This window comes from Bidens hawaiensis, unplaced genomic scaffold (assembly GCF_021521415.1).
Source record: "Bidens hawaiensis isolate Kalapana, Puna unplaced genomic scaffold, B.hawaiensis_p1.1 tig00018317_1, whole genome shotgun sequence".
NCBI classification, from domain to species: domain Eukaryota; kingdom Viridiplantae; phylum Streptophyta; class Magnoliopsida; order Asterales; family Asteraceae; genus Bidens; species Bidens hawaiensis.
This window is the reverse complement of record NW_027492769.1, coordinates 356136-376368: the sequence shown is the minus strand read 5'-3', so window position 1 is coordinate 376368 and position 20233 is coordinate 356136. Positions and strand designations below refer to the sequence as shown.

Below are 20233 nucleotides of genomic sequence, written 5' to 3'. Positions count from 1 at the left end.
GCATCTTTAAATACCTGATCGATGTCGGAAGGTCAATCAAAAACATTTGTAAAATACCTTTACTAGCAAGGGCAAGTAAGGTGTCGAATCCACAGGGAATCAGGGGAAAGGGCTAATCAAGTTTAATTCTTACTGACTAATTTTACTAAACGGACAAATGATGTCAAGCGGTTTATAAGACGTGTTAAACAAAAAGACTATTAATGTGATTTGTAAACAATTATAAAAAGGGTAACCAATCTCCAGGCTTCAGGTTTTTAAGTAAGTTGGGTGGATAATTAAACCTATTGGATTATAATCTTTGTTTGAATCAGTTAAATCAAAAGATTAAATGTTTCACTATGTTGATTGTTAGAACTTAATCCAAATGATTGACATGGCTAAACAATAATCTAATTGATTGTTAATTTTAGGTAATGATGAACCAACTCAGTATCATGGTTAAAAATAACTAGGCCAATGACACTAAGAACTCAATCCTAATTGTTGATGACCAAAATCATTAACCTATAAACTTCAAATCTAATTGATTACCCAAAACACTTTCAAGCACACAAACAAAATCCAAAAGTTAGGTTTAGAGTACCGATAATCCAACAAACAACTTAACCCTACACCTGGAGATGGTAACGAGCGGTTTAGCTTAGCATATGCATCTTGAATAGCTTCTTTGATTGTTGAACGGATAATGACATAGATGATTATGGTGATTGGGAGGTGTGAGGATGGTGGAAAAAGGCTCCGAATTCATCCAAGTATGTTAGAGTATCAAAGATGGGCGGTATAGGGTTAAACTGGGCTTAAAATAGTTAAAAAAAACCTAAAAATCGAGTTTCCCATCCAGGCGACCGTAGGCTACGGTCGCCCCACCACAGGCTACGGTGGGACCGTAGTCTACGGTCTCTGCTGCTGCCTTACGGTGGCAGTCCCCACCGTAGGCTACGGTGGGGTCACCGTAGGCTACGATGGTCATGTCACCCACAGTAGTCTTTTGCCCATAACTTCTTCATTCGAACTCCGATTTATGCCCCGTTTTCGGCCACGTCTTCATCTTAAAATTCTTTATCATTTCATGCAATAAAACCTTCATTTTCACTCCATCTCATATGTTCCAAATAATCTCCTTTAAGCTCCGCTCACCTGTAATCTTAAAACTACTCAAAGTAATCGTATTTCCGGCATATAAACACACAAAACACACGACATGACTCATTTAACACACAATATTTCACCTATATGTCAATTCCCATGATGTTAAATACAACAAACATATATGAAGTACCGAAATTCTTAAAATAAACAAATAAAACAACTAAAATAACAACCCGAACTATGTACAAATTGACCGAACATCAGCCGGTTGGACCGGGATAAGTCCACTGACTGGTCCGGTACTCTGTAGTTCTCTCGGCTCCCAGAGAACCGGCCGGTCCATACCAGTTCGACCGGAAAACCGGACCTGTTGAATCGGTTTAGTATAAAAATATATATTTTTTTTTGAAAAATATATTTTGACCAAAGTTGTCCGACCGGTCTGACTGGTGAACCGGTTTCCGTTCAGTTCGCTGTCCGATCCGGTTATAAAACATTGGTTAGAAGTATACAGTGCACATATCAAAATTCATAAAACATGTTTGATTAGTCAATGTAAAACATATTAAAGTCACACCTTAATTATTTTGTGATAAATATTCATTTGGGACCAGTAGAATCTTTTTTTGTTATCATTCTCACGACTTTAATAGTCTACTCTAGACGACAAGGTCAACAAAAGTCTTTCTTAGATGTGTCCCATTCAATCAAATCAATGCATAACTAATATAACATAAGTTGGACCGGAGTTAACACTTCCTTGCTCTTCCACTCTATAAATTTATACGATATTAGTCATTCTCACGACTTTTAAAAGTCTACTCTAGACGACAAGGTCAACAAAAGTCTCTCTTAGATGTGTCCCATTCAATCAAATCAATGCATAACTAATATAACATAAGTTGGACCGGAGTTAACACTTCCTTGTAAAAGGCTCTTCCACTTTATAAATTTATACGATATTAGTCATTCTCACGACTTTTAATAGTCTACTCTAGACGACAAGGTCAACAAAAGTCTCTCTTAGATGTGTCCCATTCAATCAAATCAATGCATAACTAATATAACATAAGTTGGACCGGAGTTAACACTTCCTTGTTCTTCCACTCTATAAATTGATACGATATTAGTATAACACACCCAAGAAAAAAGTGTCTTTCCACATAGTAGAAACATGTCTCTTGGTTTCATTTTTTTTCTGTTTACGCTTCCTCTTATAATAATGTGCACTGGAACCTTTCAAGGTAAACCAGGTTGTCAAACCAAGTGTGGGGATATTACTGTTCCTTACCCTTTTGGTATTGGCACAGATTGTTCCCTAAACGTCTCGTTTAACCTGACATGTGAGTCCCCAAAGTTGTTACTAGGAGATGGCACTATCAGAATATACAACATTTCACATTCCGAGATCCGCATCTCCACTATAGTTTCTAGCATATGCTACAACCAAAGTGGGCTAGTAGAAGGTTATCAATCATGGAACGACTTAAGGCCGCAAAAAGAATTCACTTTTTCAGAAAAGAACAAGTTCACAGTCATTGGTTGCGATGATTATGCTTGGGTTATGGGGCCCAAGGAAGAAGACTTTACAAGTGGTTGTTTTGGACTATGTCGCAGAGCAGACAGTGTGCCTAAAGGGCATTGCTCAGGAACTGGCTGCTGTCAAATATCTATGCCCAAGGGTTTAACCGATTACAATGCAAGACTTTACAGCTTACAAAACCACTCGGATGTTTTGTCCTTCAATGAATGTGGCTATGGCTTTCTTGTTGAAGAAGACGCTTTTGTGTTTGGTGGTGCTACTGATTTATCCACTGATCCCCAAGACTTTATAGATAGGATAGAGTCTACTATGCCCATTGTGGTTGATTGGGTAATCGAACCCAATGAAACCTGCCCAACTGATCAGGCGGTTAACGCATGTAAAGGAAACAGTTCGTGCTATGATGTAGAAGGTAGTGGATATCGTTGTAAATGCAATGATGGTTACGAGGGTAACCCCTATCTTGATCAAGGCTGCCAAGGTATGTCTTCATATTAGACTTAGTTAATGAATATTTTATTATGTGAACAAGTCCTTTAAGTGGATAAACTTCAAATTATTTCCAAATCATTATATGTGACTATTAGGGGTGTTTGGCGATAAAATATAAAATGAAATAAAATGTAAGTAAACTTAATATAAATTTTACATGGTCATTTAGTAAGGTAGGTTTTATCTAATTTAGTCTTTTAGTTATGTAAATTCTGTTGCCTTATGTTCTTCCCTAAGTGTTCCTTTTTTTTTCTTTTAAGAAAAAGTCACACATCCAATAACTAATCTGTTCTAGTTCTATTTCATAATTTACACAGGTACAAAAATCTTCGGCCTTAAGGGAAGGAGTCACAATTTATCGCATCAGAATACCATCGAGCTAAATGACTTTTGCTTATGTTTCTTTTTAAGTGGCATACTTAATTTATTTATTTATTTATTTTGACAGACGTTGATGAGTGCAACCACAATGGAACTAGCCCCTGTTATGATGCTCTATGCATTAATAACGTGGGAAGTTACAGTTGTACTTGCAAGCCAGGATTCTTTGGTAATGCTTCCAAACCAAATGGCTGAAAGAAGAAGCTAAACATTCAATAAACTTATGGATTATATTCATTATAGGTAATTCTTCAATATCACTACTAGAAAAGTGTCCCAGGTTTCCGTCATTAAACAAGTTGTCTGTGATCTTCGCTTATCTGTCGGTGATCTTGTCATAACGGCATGTCCATGATTTTGGCGGTAACCCTTCGGTCTTCCCTCTAGAAAATTGCACGGGTAACCAGCCAGTGACATCATGTTTCCCGACGTACTATCAGCTAAGGATTACTGACGACTTACACTTTCATCAGTGAATTTTTAACGGGCTCCTATGCCGTTGAAAGCTCTCTTTTATAGTTGTTGGTCAACGCTCTAGCTTGAAATTCGCTATTTTCTAACATGTTAGCAATCCTAACTAAAATATTTTGATGCATACATGTAGTAATAGTAGGTGGTATTTTAGCAATGCTATCTGCAATAGCAGCGATTTGCTTTGGTATAAGGAGGAGGAAGCTAATAAGGCTTCGAGAGAAGTTTTTTGAGCAAAATGGGGGTGTGTTGCTCAAACAAAAGATCAAATCACAACAATCTCATGAGACAATGACTTTGTTTAGCTTCGAACAACTTAGGAATGCCACTGAAAACTATTCTCAAGAAAAAATTATTGGTAAAGGTGCCTATGGTGTAGTATACAAGGGAGTTTTGTCAGATAAACGTGTAGTTGCAATAAAGAAGTCTAAACTAGTGGATGCGACCCAAGCGGAGCAATTCATTAATGAAGTCATGATGCTTACGCAAGTCATTCATCGAAATGTAGTAAAGCTTTTAGGATGTTGCTTAGAAGATGAAGTCCCTATACTAGTTTATGAGTTCATATCCAACAACACTCTTTTCTATCACATTCATCATAGATTGGGTGGAATGGACTGGTTATCTGGGGACAATCGATTAAGAGTAGCTGCCGAAGCAGCAAGTGCACTTGGGTACCTTCATTCAGACATTGCTATGCCAATCGTGCATAGAGATGTCAAGTCTTCAAACATCTTATTAGATGAAAACTACATATTAAAAATTTCAGATTTTGGTGCATCAAGGTTAGTCCCATTAGATCACGAAGAAGTACCTACACTTATTCAAGGTACGCTCGGCTACCTAGATCCAGAATACTTCAACTCAAGCCAACTAACTGAGAAAAGTGATGTATATAGCTTTGGAGTAGTTTTTGCCGAACTCATAACGGGGAAAAAGCCCATTGGTTCTGATAGAACCAATGGAGAAAAGAATCTAGCTATGTATTTTGTCAATGCAATTAAAGAAAACCGTTTATTTGAAATTGTTGAACCTAGACTTTTGCGTGAAGCAACTTTTGAGCAGATACAAGTAGTTGGCGATCTAGTAAAGAGATGCCTTAGTTTCGTAGGTCGTGATAGACCTACTATGAAAGAGGTTGCAATGGAGTTAGATGGATTGAGGAAGTTCAAATTAGCTCATCCTTGGGCGCAACAACAAACATATAATGAGACAAGAAGCTTAGTCCTAGAAGTCGAACAGTCTGATCTTTATGATGTCCCACTAATGAATGGTACTAATGAATGGGAGCCATATTCAGGTAATACGGATATGGCGCTTAAAGAAAACAATCCTCGTTAGCTTTGTCGATGCTTCTTGTACAACTGATTGTTTTTGAGTCATCACAATGTTTGCACAGTACCTTGTTATGAATGCTACAGTTGTGTTGTATGTTTTGTATGGTGTTGTTATTTCATTTTAGTTATTGTAATTGGTGTTATGTTATAAAGTCACTTTTGACAGTTTTAGCTAGTTTGGAGTTGAAGATATGTTGTGAAAATATGGCATACTTCCATGCAATATCTTGTTAAAGATAACTATGTGTGTTAATGGAATAATTATTAAAAACTGTGAATTATTTATTTATTTGTTTATTTACTATTTGACATGCTTTGTCGTTCTTGTGAACTCGGATATAATAGTTGGATACGTAGAATAACGCAATCTATCAACCATTAGCTAGGGAATAGCCATAAATAATATGTAAAAGCCAAGCGGCAACTTTTCTATTTTGATATTCCGTGTATAACCAGTTTAAATACACAGACTCATAAGTCCCACGTAGATCCAAAAAACCAAAATGTCTGAAATCATTCTATCCCAATGCCTTGACGTTAACCATTCAGATTAGAGGTGGGCAGAAATACCGGTTAACTGAATCAACCCTAAAATCAAACCGAAACTGAACCGATTTGAAACCAATTGAATAGAAACCGCTTTGGAACAAATTGAAAACGTAGGCTCAGACTCGGAACTGGCTTGTAATTCTCTTCATTGAAACCGGATCCAAACCGATTAACCGAACCGAAACATGGCAAAACTGTTCAAAAACTTGCCAAAACCAATCAATAAGCCAGTTACAACCCGAACCGAAACTGATTATAAACCGATTTTAACTTTTGTTGACCAAACCGAACCAGCTTCAACCCGACCCGAAACCGATTATAAACCTCTTTTTATTTTTGTAGGCTAAACCGAACAAGTTTCAATCCGAACCATTTTAGGGTTTTAAAACGGTTCGTGCACCTCTAATTCAGATGATATAAACGAAAATCCAAGTTCAATTGCGGTTTAGGGTTTTAAACCGGTTAAGGGTTACTCTAATTGTTGATATGTCACATTAGACACCTTTCAAATTCCAAATCTAAAGAATATATTAGTTATTCTTGTTTGGTATGAATGTAGGAATATCGAACACTCTTTATATTAAAATTAATACAAATAATAACTATACTCTCGTTATTAATATGAAGAAGTAACTAGTGCATATATGCAACATAAACTAAAATAAATAATGAAATAATATAAAAATTATGTTAAATGATTCCAACCAAGCTCTTCAAATAATAAAGTCTTCAACTTATTATTCAACATCTTCTTGTAATCTCCTTGACAAGAACATACAAAAAAGATAGATTGTCTAACTTTTGCTAAAACAAGGTCTTCTAAGTCTCTTTGTTGCAACAATAGACAAACTAAATTTGACGGTTGAGGCTGAGGCACATGTTCAACATGTTTCCCTTAAAACAGATTTTGCGCCTCTACATAAGACAACGCGTCTGTCTCCCAGAGTACAACAGCCGAAGCAGTTGGTACTGCTGGAGATGTCCACGCGCTCGAGGTTACATCGGGTAAATTTTAATGTTAGAATTTGTGGAAAAAATAAAATAAAAAGGTAGAGGTATCAAGTAAAGAAACTCATCTTTATAGGCCCAACATATGAATATTCAAAGCTTTTCTTCACCAATAACTCTTCATGCGTGCATGCATTTTTCCTTGAATTTTCTAGCTTGTATTCTTCCTAGCATATTTCAAATAAGGCACATAGCCTATTATGTATACAAGAGTTAAGCGTGAGTAAAGTCTCACTTAATTAGAAATTTAATAATCTAATAAAACTAATCAATTGTCATCAAAAGGCTCTACTCAAGAATTTCATGACCATATGAAGAGTTTAATATTAATTATTCTAATTAATCTCCATTGCCATATTCTAATTTTCCAACAATCCCCCACATGAATGGAGATTGATCAAAACACACCAAAATTTCCAATAGAACCTCGACATTTGAGTATTGTAGGATAGGTAGGTGTTAGCTTTGAACCTTCCTTTTTGAAGCATACTTAGTCTCATAGAGGTTAGTAGACGTGATGTCCTTGAACAAATCCCCATTTGTGTAGACGATAATACACTTCACACAATACTCTCCCTAGCCGGGCACATCCCCTCATTGTTGTGTCCATTATGGTCCTGGAACACTGGCCTGGTTATGTGAATGCTCTAGGAATTGTGCACCCCCAATTTCAATCGAAGCAACCCCACTTCTCTTTAATATAGGTGATTATCCACAAATCATTAAAAGCATTAAGGTTATCATGATTTACGCAAATCATTAACCATATATTATGCTTAGCCTCACAACATGTCACTGCGTTTATAGGAATGGACTAGAAAGTAATTAGACTCCCTTTATAATTTAGGAGGATATATATAAATATACACACACACACACACACATATATATATATATATATATATATATATATATATATATATATTAGCTTATGCGTCAACTTATACATAAGCTACGCCCCCACAGTGACCACCCATAGATATATAATTAGGCTTTCCTATTGAACTTAGATCTTGGGATCTCCAGTCAACTAAGTTAGGTTTCCTTTATAAACCCTTTTTCATGGGCTTTAGTCTCATTCCACAACTTAATCTCTACTAAACCCTCAAGTTGTTGGATCCATAACATTATCTTTGACTTTGTCTAGTCACTACAGATAACTTGTGTAGTTGAGATCAATTGTCATGATGTGCTCTTAACTTATAAGTTAATTTTGCCTATTGTCAATTTTCTAAGACTATAACCTTAGCGGCCACCTGAATCTGGTTATAATATTTGTCTTCGTAAGATACAGTCATCATTAAGGCAAACACATCTCCGTTATGCACTACGACCTTTTTGTCCTCGTAATATTGGATTACAATTATCCTCATTGCTAAACCTTCCAAGTTTAAATGCAAGAGACCTCCACATTTAAGTGCAATTGGATAACATTATCCAACTTTTGTATGGGGTAAAGAAAGGTTCTTCCTTTCTAGACAAGTTTGATAAATCATATCATTTACCGTTTCTATATACCTCTAAAGAGTAGTTTCTTAAATGGCTTTCCCTCACATTTCTTGCATTTTGATATAGTTTGTTTAACTTTACTCATAAAGACAATTCGAAACTCATGATCTGAACAAGACCATGTCTTTGTATCAATAAGTTAATCAATGCTTACTAATAAAGTAACACTTTTCATAACTTTATTATCAAACATCACCAACTTAGAAAGATTCTAAATCACCCTCTAAGGCAAACCTAGAAAGTTAAGGTCTTTTTAAGATCCTCATAAGTTAAATTATTTCCTTATACTGAATGAAAACCCACTTCAAATTTGTCTATACAGAAATTCATTCATGTGTTTGTGTATCTTTTGAATGTTTCACGTTAACTAGTCTTCGCAAAGCACCATAATTAACAAGTACTAGTCTAACATGCTTTAGACTATAATATTTTAGCATGTGAACTAAAGATGCATCATTCCGATTCTTCATAGCCATAAAACTATTACAATATTACTTTGAAACATTCACCCCTTAGCTTAGACAAAGTTATGAGCCTTTTTCACAATCCCAAAACGTTTATTTTTTGGAAAGTCTGGCAACTTAGTGTATGTAACATATAAATAACTTTATCATTCATTTAAGGAAAATAACTCTTTTGTCTTTGATCTCCAAGACTTCACTATTGACTTATATGAACATTAAACATAAGTATTAATCCAAATAATTATGCTGAATACATTCATCACCAACAAGATGAATGCTACTCGTCTACAGTCACTATAATGTTGAGATAAAGTCAATTTGAATGACTATTAAACTCTTGGATTTAATATTTGCTTCTTAAAACGATTTATTGTGACACTCTCCCAATATGAAAGACAACACTCTCACATAGTTAAACACATGGATGGTGGTAGATAAATCTACATATCCATCAATATTGTAAGTATATTTTAATGAATCTCTTAAGATTTGTTTAAATTCATTTACAATAGTAACATATATTTCTTTATATATGTTCAACGTATTTATGATTCACACTCGGTGAATTTCCGAAGATATAATCTTTCATGAATTTTCAAGGATTTAAATATCTCATCAATATATATTAATTCGTATATTATAATTCATACTTACTGAACTTTCAAGAAGTTTAATTTCTTATCAACATATATTAGTTTATATGTTATAATTCACAATTAATCAATTTCCAAGAAGTTTAATTTCTCATTAACATATATTACTTCATATATATGTTATAATTCACACTTAGTGAATTTCATGGATTTAAATATAATATTCTTGTGTATTTCATCTTAATACACTCACCACATTCTTCCATGACCCTCTCATAATGTGATTATACATTTTATGTCTCATCTTAGACTTTAGTCATTGCAGTAACTCACAAGTTGTTTCTTGTGCAAATTCTTCTTGCACTATCCGTTTAAAATTATCCATTTTGTTTTAAAATATTGATTTACTTCGTTGTATAATTGCTTGTGTTATTTGAAGATATTGAACACAAAATAACAATACAACCAAACTTACAAAATAAAGTGTAAAACACTTTTTAAAAATAATTCAAATGGATAAATAGACAACATCTAGATAACAATCTGTGACATTTGAGCCAAAACAAGGTACACCTCAGTACGTATTTACTGATTAAGCAAATAAACGCCTTTTGCGTAACAAGCGAACGATTAACCGAACGGGTCCGGTTATGACACAGATATCTCGGGGGGGTATTTATAAGTGATATACGATCTATACAAGCTAAAATATTAGAAATATGGTCTTAGTTTGATAGCAAACAAGTTAAACGAAAACATGCTCGTTTAACCACCCGCCATAGAATTAAACGCGAAAGATAGTTACAAACCAAGCATTGTATCATCCGTTAAGCCGAAAAAGACTTACCAAACACTTATTTGAAATGTTTTAAGCGATCCGTGAAAATATTTTTGATTTTTACAAACATATAGTATGTTTTTATAATTTTACACAAAACTAGCCGAAAAACACTCGTTTTCGCGTTGTTTAACGCACCCGATAAGTTTTTCGTGCCAAATACCGAACCCGAACTAAATTTGGACCGGGCTTTTCGTATTTGGGCTTGAGAAATCAGAAACTTGGGCCAAAATGGGCCCAAGGTGGGCCCATGATGGTCCGATCGCAATCAGCAGCCCCCCCTTGTTTATTCTTTCACATTTAAACTAGGTTCAAGCCATTTTAACATCATTTCTTGGAAAACTCTGGACACCCCTTCTGTTTCAGCCAGAAAACATCCAAAACCCTAAGGTAAGAGCTTAAATAAGTAGCTTTTTTACTTGTTTGAACTTGTTTAATACCATAAAAACATGTCTTGGTTACTAAAAATCATTCCTAACCGTGTAAAAATCCTAAAAATGGTCCATAAACATGTTTTGATCATACACATGGTAAGGAACCTGTTTTGATAATTTTTTTGGCCATAAACACGGATTAAAGGGTTGAAACGACGTTTTTACGGTTCAAAAGTTCGTTTTTGTGCACTAGCCGAAACCCAACTTAAGGGCTGTTATGTTGATGAAATATTGTTTGGTTTGTGATATAGGACTTGTACCTAGCTTTCTTAGAAGCACAAGAACCTGAAAACTTGATTAAAAGGTCGGAAACGAGCCAAACCCGCTGAGGTAATGCCGAAACACTCGCTTACGGGCTATTTAGGTTAAGGTTGTGATGTGCATATTTTTAGGACTTGAAAGTTTTCAGGGACATCAGGGACCATGTCAATGAGTCCCCGTTTAAATTTGGTAATTTTTCGACCATCCGAGAATATTTGGCGAATTTATTACCGAATTGGGACGTTTATTTGGGAAAAATAGCTAAAATACTTCACAAATTATGAAATTTTTCTGGGAACTCAGATTTGATGTATTTTGGGATCATTTGGAGAAGTTTAAAGGTGTTTTGTTTATTTGCGTTCGTGTGAATTTTTACAGCCGAATTTGGGCCGAAAAGAATATCGCACGAGCTTTTTACATTCTGGAATTGATACAGTTTGTTTTGGGACATGATTTGAGTATTCAGGAATTTTTGGTGAATTTTTGGAAATTGTTTGGGGTAAACGGACGATTTTCAAACGAAATATAGCTGATAAAATGAATTTTTATAAATTAATAAATCAGCAAATAAATTCCAGAAATATTTTTATAAAAATCTATATATTTTAATTGATAAGTGGTTAAATTTTCATAATTTAATGATTAACGCTTAATTAATTATGCTAATCTGAATATTAAACAAATTCAGTTTTTATAAAAACCGTCAAGTTCTCGACTAGTGAATCTGCGGGAATATCAATACACCAAGAGTGATCAAAAATCATATTTTTGGACTAGTTAAGTGAAAATGAACTTTTCTATGAGAAACCTGGACAATCCGGGTGGATTGTGCGCGTTTCTTCTCAAATCAAACTGAATAAGCGGAAACGGGCCCCGTGGCTAATCCGGGACCCCAGTATGTGATCTTTCTTTATAACTTAATCATTTTATTAACCAATACATTTCCCCAAGATTATTTTCCCATAACTGTTTTCTGAACGCGTAAACGAACAACTTGGCCCAGCTGGGAAAACGGGAATCTGAACCAAGTTCAGTTTTAAGTATTAGACATTGAACAACATCACAACCTAAGCCTATTGCCACTTTCTGGGCGTTCCAGCTACACCCAGATTAGTTATACAGCCAGTTTAGTATTGAGATTATAATAATATTAAAATATTAATATTATTATAATATTAATTATAGGAACTACTGATAGCGGACTGAACAAACCACGAGTTGATACAGTACGGAATATCTACAAAACCGTGAGTTTCATGACCCCACTTTCAAACTGTTTTATGAACTTTTGGGGTGAAAAGCATGTTTGCTTATATCTATATACTTATCTGAAAAATGTGATGATGTGAATTATCTAAGTGCTAACACACGAAAGTCCCCACAATCACAGTGATTAACTTCGAGCCGGTGGCTTGTGAAAAGTACTATTGGTTTGACAAACCCAAACGGAATCGGCCTGGTTGCCGTGTCACATAGCGCCGTTTGAACATGACCATATTTAAACATACAGGCTATGTAGTGTTAGACATAGCTACCGGGGCATGTTGTGGGCGGAAGGGGAGCCACAGTGGTTGATTGAGCGTGGGAAATGGAGGCACGCAGCACGAACAGTCCAGGCTTCACTGTAGCTTAGCATAATTACATCACATACATCATTTACATACATACATACTTATTTCATAATTACAAGTGTTGACTTGTGAACACTCATTACTGTTTTCTTGAAACTCGTGAAACTCACCAACTCTAGTAGTTGACCCGTTTTAAACTGCTTTTCAGGTGTACCTAAATCGGAATGATTGGGTGATCTGTTACTTGCCTGAAGTGTGTGGTTGATGCTATGTGAATAGAAGCAAGGGCGTTATTAGTAAGAATGTATAGTTAATGAACTAGTTTTGTTTGTATCGCTTAGACTGTAAAACAATGATAGAACAAAGAAATGTAATATATTGTAAATTAGTTTGTAATGTTTCTTTATAAACAATGTAGTGATATCAGAGGTGTCTGTTACATTCCCGTTTTACGCTTCCGCATTGTGCTAGTCGGGGTGTGACACAATCTCAAATTGTTATTATGTTCAACACTTTCTTTGTCCGATCGAAATCAGTGCATTGATATCCTTTTATGCCGTGACTTAAGGTACTCCCTCAATAGTTCTCTATGCACTTATAAGGATAAGATCCTCGTTTACATCTTTAATCTATATACTTAAATAATCAAAATTTATCCAAAACAATAACAAGGTGTTAACTAAAGTCCTCTAGTCTAACATTTGTCTCTGTAGACTTCTGGAGGGCAGCGTCTTTTCCCCCGCATCGGCTCGGGCGGCATCTCTTGCCTCTTCCGCCTCCTTTAACCTCACGGCCGCCCGGGTCAAGTCCCTCTCCCAGCATCCACCCCTCAAATATCTCGTGCCCGGTAGACACGACGTTGGCTAAGTGAAAGTTAAAGCTCTTGCGTCAAGTTTTCCCGGGTGCGAGCGTGCTGGCGTTTGACGTGAGGTCGAAGACTCACTCAAAGATAAACCGAATACAACTAACTAGATAGCAGTAAGTGGGTGTCGATCACAGATAGTTTGTGGAATGCGTGTTTACCAGTAGCTTAAACAAATTATAAATTAAACTAAAATTGTAGAAAAAGTAAATTGGGATTTGATTGGTTGGCTTTTAGACAAGCAAAATTGAATTAAAACACTTGCAAAACAACTTTGAAGATTTGTAAACTGATTAAACGAAAGCGATCATCTTAGATTTTAGGTTTCAATCAACACTAATATTCATGCTTACTAGAAAGAACCACATAGGCATAGTTATGTTTGATTACTTGTTTGTGATAAAAGGGAACTAAGTACTTGGATTAAAATAACGCAAGGTAGTTACCCAATAACCAATTAACTAATATTCAACCCTAATTCCTCCCATGATATCTCGATTGCCTATGGCACCAAGAATGTATGGTTTAGGTTATGATCAAATACAATCAACAATTTACAATCAATGAATTAAACACCATAATAACCAAACAAACATTGCAAAGTTATTATTCTAGAAATCAAAGCATGACATAGTGTATCAATTAACCTTACATCCAAAATGATCACCAATGGAGTTATCCACTCATGAGTTGATGCATCATCCTAACTTCAATTGCGTTGTTCATGAGAATCAAACACCGAATCTCATAATTACAATCACCAAAAACAATGTTTTAGACTCCACAATTCGCCCCCAAGCAATTCCAATCCGAAAAGTATCTTAAAAGACATGGAAAAACGGCCAATATAAACCTAATTTTCGGCAGTTATAAGTCGGACCGTGGTCCACGGTCCAGACCGTGGGCCACGGTCCAGCCACCCTCCACGGTACGATGAACTCTTTCCAGAAGTCCCAGTTGGACCGTGGTCCACGGTGGAGCTTGTTTCCACTTCTTGTTTTCTTCATATCTCTCTCATTTTAGCTCCGATTCCTTCGCCATTTTTGCCCATGTTCTCATAACGTCATCCTTTAACTCCTCCTACCTACAATCGCACGAGTAACCGAAGTCAACTAATTCCACGAAATTTAGTTAATTACGCAAGTATATTTATATCTTTTAATAAGATTAATTGCCTCCCTACGGGTCACTCGTCACATTCCCACACTTAACCGTTGCTTACCCCCATGAAACACTTCAAACCAATTGTCTTTAAACCATAACCACCAAACATACCAACAAGCTTGGCTCAGTCAAGGTCCCAAATCATACCCTATTCCCTCATTATTAGAGGTTTGCATTAGTATCACTTAATATTATATTTAAAACCTAGAATTCTAGTCAACATTAAAATGCTTTCTGTTTTTACCCACACATAACACACCATCACTCATTAACCCTCTTATCCGTGATCATTCCATATATTCAAATAATACTCAATTCTCCTCGCATACGCTTGTACTACCATCAAATCTCCACCTATATATGCTTTGACACAAATGCAAATCAAGAGGTCTTAAAACGGGTTGTCACGGGGCTAGGTGTAAGGGTATGGAACGTGAAATTGAAAGTAGCTCATGCAATCCGATCCGGCTTATTACATCAAAACTAAATAAACAAAAAAATAAACAACTATATACATTACTAACTTTCATCTCAACACTCGATACACACTACTATAGACATTGAATCCCAACTTTTTTTTTCTTTCTTTTTCACTTTAGTTTTTTCATTTTTTTTAAACGAAAAATTTCCCCATCTCCACACTTGGGATACATTGTCCCTAATGTATGGTTTTGATAAAATAAAAATAAAAATACTACTAATTAGAAACACCGCCTCTTTTCATGACCCATAACACTAATTCAAGTGTTTCATCCACCTCCCATCCATCCAAATACTAAAACTCAACACAAAATAAACAATTATACAAATAATATACAAAACAACGTGCACCTGACATGATGAGGACCCAATCAATAGTAGGGCGGTTGTGGCGGCCCGAAGTGAGACGTCATAAAGTCCGAAAACTTGCCAAAGTTAAATGCTCCACTTCCTCTGCTACTACCTTCTCCAGATGGTGGTGATGGTTTAATCGACTGCATCGGATCTACCCACATGGAATGATGAAGAGGTGGTTCGGGATAATGCACCGTACCATCATATGGTGGTAAAGTGGTGTAATCCTCACTTGGTGGATCCGGTACAACATTCTCACAAGCGTGCCATTGGTCATGCATTCTTCTGTTCCGATCGTCCAAATACTGCATGTTCATTTCATGCTCTCACCTGTAAGCTTGAGCGCGGTTCCACATCTCTGAACGATCATGTCTTTTATTTTCGACATGCTCATGGTATTCCCCATGAAGGTTTGATGGTCGAATAGAGCCCGAAACTCCTCCGACCAATTACATAAGTGGAAGGCCTATGCCTTTCAACCATCTCATTAATTGACCCGGTGTGGGCCCAATTACAGCCATACGATGCATACCAAGATGAATAATCCCATCCCCCTTGTTGGGAACTACTACCACCCCCCTGTGTCCATGTCTTCCAGGTCACTCGGTTCCTCTATGACTTCTTCCAACTCTTCATCCGACTCCGGATCAACATCCTCTCTTAACACCCTCCATCTCACGTTCTCATTCTTTAACTGATGGTACCTCTCACCTTTCGTGTATTTCCAACCCGAGCCCAAATCATCCAACTTATGTTCCTTGAATGTTTTAGTTATTCCAACCGCACCTTTCTGAATAACCCAATGAAGCTTTAGTAAGGCTGTGTTTAATCGGCAGTGTGGGATTAGTTTCCTCTTGTTACTTTCCCGACTAATCCAAATGTTAAGCATAACTAAGTAACGGAAGGAGATTAACGGTTTTCCACGCATCAACGTGTACAAAACAGGAATATCACTATTCCTTACTATCGAAATATCAATCCGACGAGGCACCACGTTGGATAAACAGATCGTCATAAACAATCGAGCTTCAATCTTCAACTCTCTCCTCCTTATATTTGAACCCGTACCCCTACCACCTTTTAAAACCTTCGATAACATAGTAAACCATTGCGGGTGTTTGTCGGGATTTTCAAACAAATCCTTGACCGATGGATAAACATTTGAGTTGGACGACTTGCTATCAAACATGGCGATTTGGTTAAACATTTCAAAGGACATCACAACTTGATTTCCTCCCACTATACCAATCAGCTTCATATCCGAACCTTTTTTAAATGGTGGGCACCTCAAAGTAGATACCCATTCTTCGATTTCCCAATCATACAACATAGTACTCTCTTCATCATAGCACTTAAGGGCAGCCTCCCACCCTAGTGCTTCAAATGTATCAAATACACCGAATGCCTCAAAACCCGATTCTTTCACTTCCTTCTGGCACATAAATGCTTCACTCCTCTAGCTCAAACTGCTCAATTTATCTCTGAACAACTCCGGTTGCCATTCCGAAGCATTTGACAATACCCCACATCTCCAGTCGGGTTTCGGAATGTGCACCCGCACTTGTTCTTGTTCCTCTTGCATACGCTGCCTTTTGGCTTGAGCAGCTCGACCACTAGCAGATGTGGCCTTTCCCTTTCCTTTATCCTAGTTTCTACCCATCTACACACAAAAACACCCAAAACAAAACAAGTTAATTCAATATGTCCCTCCCCACACTTGCTTGTTACCATGGTTGTGGATATTCAATCCGTTTCTCAATTTACCAATCATCTCAAAATTCAAGTAAACACTTGATTTCCAACTTACCAATGTAAAAGCATATCCATAACTACAATGTATAACCATTACAACCAAGCAAGCAAGTAGGTATGCTAAAATCAATACTAACTTATCAATTGTTGCAATGCATATAAAGAATTAACAAAGAACATACCTTGGTTGATGTTTAGGATGCTAAACTAGTACTCTTTCACAAACAAGCAAAAAAAACCCCAAATTCTTTGAAATTTTCGGCACCCTAAACCCTCAACAATCTATTTAAAACTTAGGAATTAACGGAGATAGGGTTTGTTTTGTTAATCCTCTCCAAAATCCACTCATAGGTTTAAGAATCTTAGTATTTGGTAATTATTTGAAAGAGATGATGATGAAATTAGGGTTTGAGAAGAAGGTAATGAAGATGGAAGAGAGGTTAGGCGATATTTGTGGTTGGAGTTTGTTGCAAAAAATAAAATAAATAAATAAAACATTATTTTATTCCTTACAACCGTCGGATTGCAGCAGGGAAAGGTGCACCGTGGGCCACGGTGTGAACCGTGGTCCACGGTTGAGTTGAACCAGAATGGGCAGAACGGACCGTACCGTGGTGTGTTCTATCACTATAGGCTACGATCATGTTGACCGTGGGCCCCGGTCAACGCCGTGGTCCACGGTGACCCCTCTTCTTCTTTGTTTTTTTTTTTAAAAAAAAATTGTAGGAACCAAAAGAAAAGTATTTACAAACCAAAATTAAAAATTACCCTACCCCCCATGAAAAACCCGAGTTGTCCTCAACACCGTAAAGAAATTTATAAGAATTTCCCCACACTTGAATCGGACAAACTCCCAACGAGAAAGATAATTTTTAAAACTAATTTTGAACAAAAACTAAATTACAATATACAACAAACCTGGACCTTTACGCGGTGAAACCATCTGGTGAGCTTAGAAGGAAACTCACCTTGTCATCTTCAAGCATATTCACATCCTTTCCATCTAAGTATGGTTTAAGGAGAAGTCCATTCACAACTTGTTTAACTTAACTTTGCACATCTTCAATCTCCACAACACCAAACCTCCCTACTCTTGTGATGACATACGGGTCCATCCATTTGCTTTAAAGTTTTCCGGGAAACAATTTGAGTCTTGAATTGTAAAGCCACACCTTTTGCCCGACCTCAAATGTTCGTTTCCGTATCTTAGCATCATGCACCCTTTTTAGTTTCTCTTTATAATTTAAAGCACATCCATACGCTTCATCCCGGATTTCCTCAAATTCGTTCAACTTCAATTTCCTTAACTCACCAGCTTCATTGTAATCCATATTAACATTCTTAATTGCCCACAATGCCCGGTGAGCTAACTCCATTAGCAAATGACAACCCTTCCCATACACTAACCAATAAGGAGTGGTACCAATCGGTGTCTTGTAGGCCGTTCGATACGTCCACATTGCATCATCTAATTTAATCGACCAATCTTTTCTATCAACCCAAACCGTCTTCATTAAAATTTCTTTAATTTGTCGATTGGAAACTTCAACTTAGCCACCTGTTTGAGGATGGTAAGGTGTTGCAATTCGGTGATTAACACCATAACGCTTTAACAATTTGTCAAATGCAAAGTTCTTGAAATGCGATCCACCATCACTTATAATAACTCTTGGAATCCCAAATCTTGAGAAGATGTTGGATTGAACAAACTTACACACCACGGAATGATCATTAGTTCTTGTTGCAACTGCTTCGAACCACTTTGACACATAATCAACCGCAACAAGAATGTTTAAGTACCCATATGAGTTTGGAAACGGGCCCATGAAATCTATGCCCCACACATCAAAAATATCAACGACCAAAATGGGTTGTAAAGGCATTTCGTTTATTTTTGATATACCCTCCAATCTTTGACAATTTAAGCAATGCCGAGCATATTCATTAGCATCTTTAAAAATCGTTGGACAATAAAACCCACATGTAAGTACCTTATATCCCGTTTTAGAGCCACTAAAATGGCCCCCACATGCCGCTGAATGGGCTTGTTTCAAGATATTTTGCACTTCACTCTCTGGTACATATCTTCTAAGAACTTGATCCGCTCCAACTTTGAAAAGATCCGGTTTATCCCAAATGTAGTGCTTGACTTGGGCCACAAATTGTTGTCTCCTTTTCTTTGACAAATATTCTGGAATCGCACCCGTAGCCAAATAATTAACATAGTGAGCATACCACGGTGTGGTTGAAACAAAAAGCAACTGTTTATCCGGAAATATCTCATTTATCTCCCTCGGATCATCGACACCTTCAAGTGTAATTCGCGACAAGTGATCCGCTACTACATTCTCACAACCCTTCTTGTCACGGATTTCAAGATCAAACTCTTGCAACAACAACACCTAACGAATTAATCGCGGTTTTGCGTCTTTCTTTTCCATCAAATATCGAACCGCACTTTGATCCGAATGCACCACAACTCTACTTCCCAAAATATACGAATGAAACTTATCTAAGGCATACACCACCGCAATCAACTCCTTTTCAGTAGTGGTGTAATTCAACTGTGCCTCGGATAAAGTTTTGCTCGCATAATAGATTACCACCGGCTTATTATCAACTCTTTGACCCAATACCGCTCCAACCGTGCTATCACTAGCATCGCACATGATTTCAAAAGGTTTTGACTAATCTGGTGATTGCAGAATTCGTGCTTGCACTAATTTTTCCTTCAACTGTCAAACGCTTGCAAACATTCATCAGTAAACTCAAAGGGGACATCCTTCAATAAAAGATTACCTAAAGGTTTTGAAATTGCACTAAAACCGTTAATGAATCTCTTATAGAATCCGGGATGTCCTAAAAATGATCTCACGCCTTTTACATTTTTTGGGGGTAGCGAAGATGAAATTACTCTAATCTTTTCCCGATCAAATTCCATCCCCCTATATGAAACCAAATGACCCAACACAATACCCTCTTGCACTATGAAATGACTTTTCTCTCAACTTAAAACCAAGTTTGTCTCAACACATCGTTTTAACACTTTTTCTAAATCATTGAGACAAGACTCAAAAG

General features: G+C 36.6%; 1 pseudogene across 1 annotated transcript; it reads left to right on the top strand.

Annotated features, from left to right (window-relative positions):
* Positions 1–2247: 2247 nt before the first annotated feature.
* On the top strand, positions 2248–5320 carry LOC143555812 (wall-associated receptor kinase 2-like; annotated as a pseudogene). The gene is made up of 3 exons (XR_013139263.1): positions 2248–3116; positions 3576–3751; positions 4113–5320. The product of XR_013139263.1 is annotated as a wall-associated receptor kinase 2-like (transcript).
* The last annotated feature ends 14913 nt before the right edge of the window (positions 5321–20233 follow it).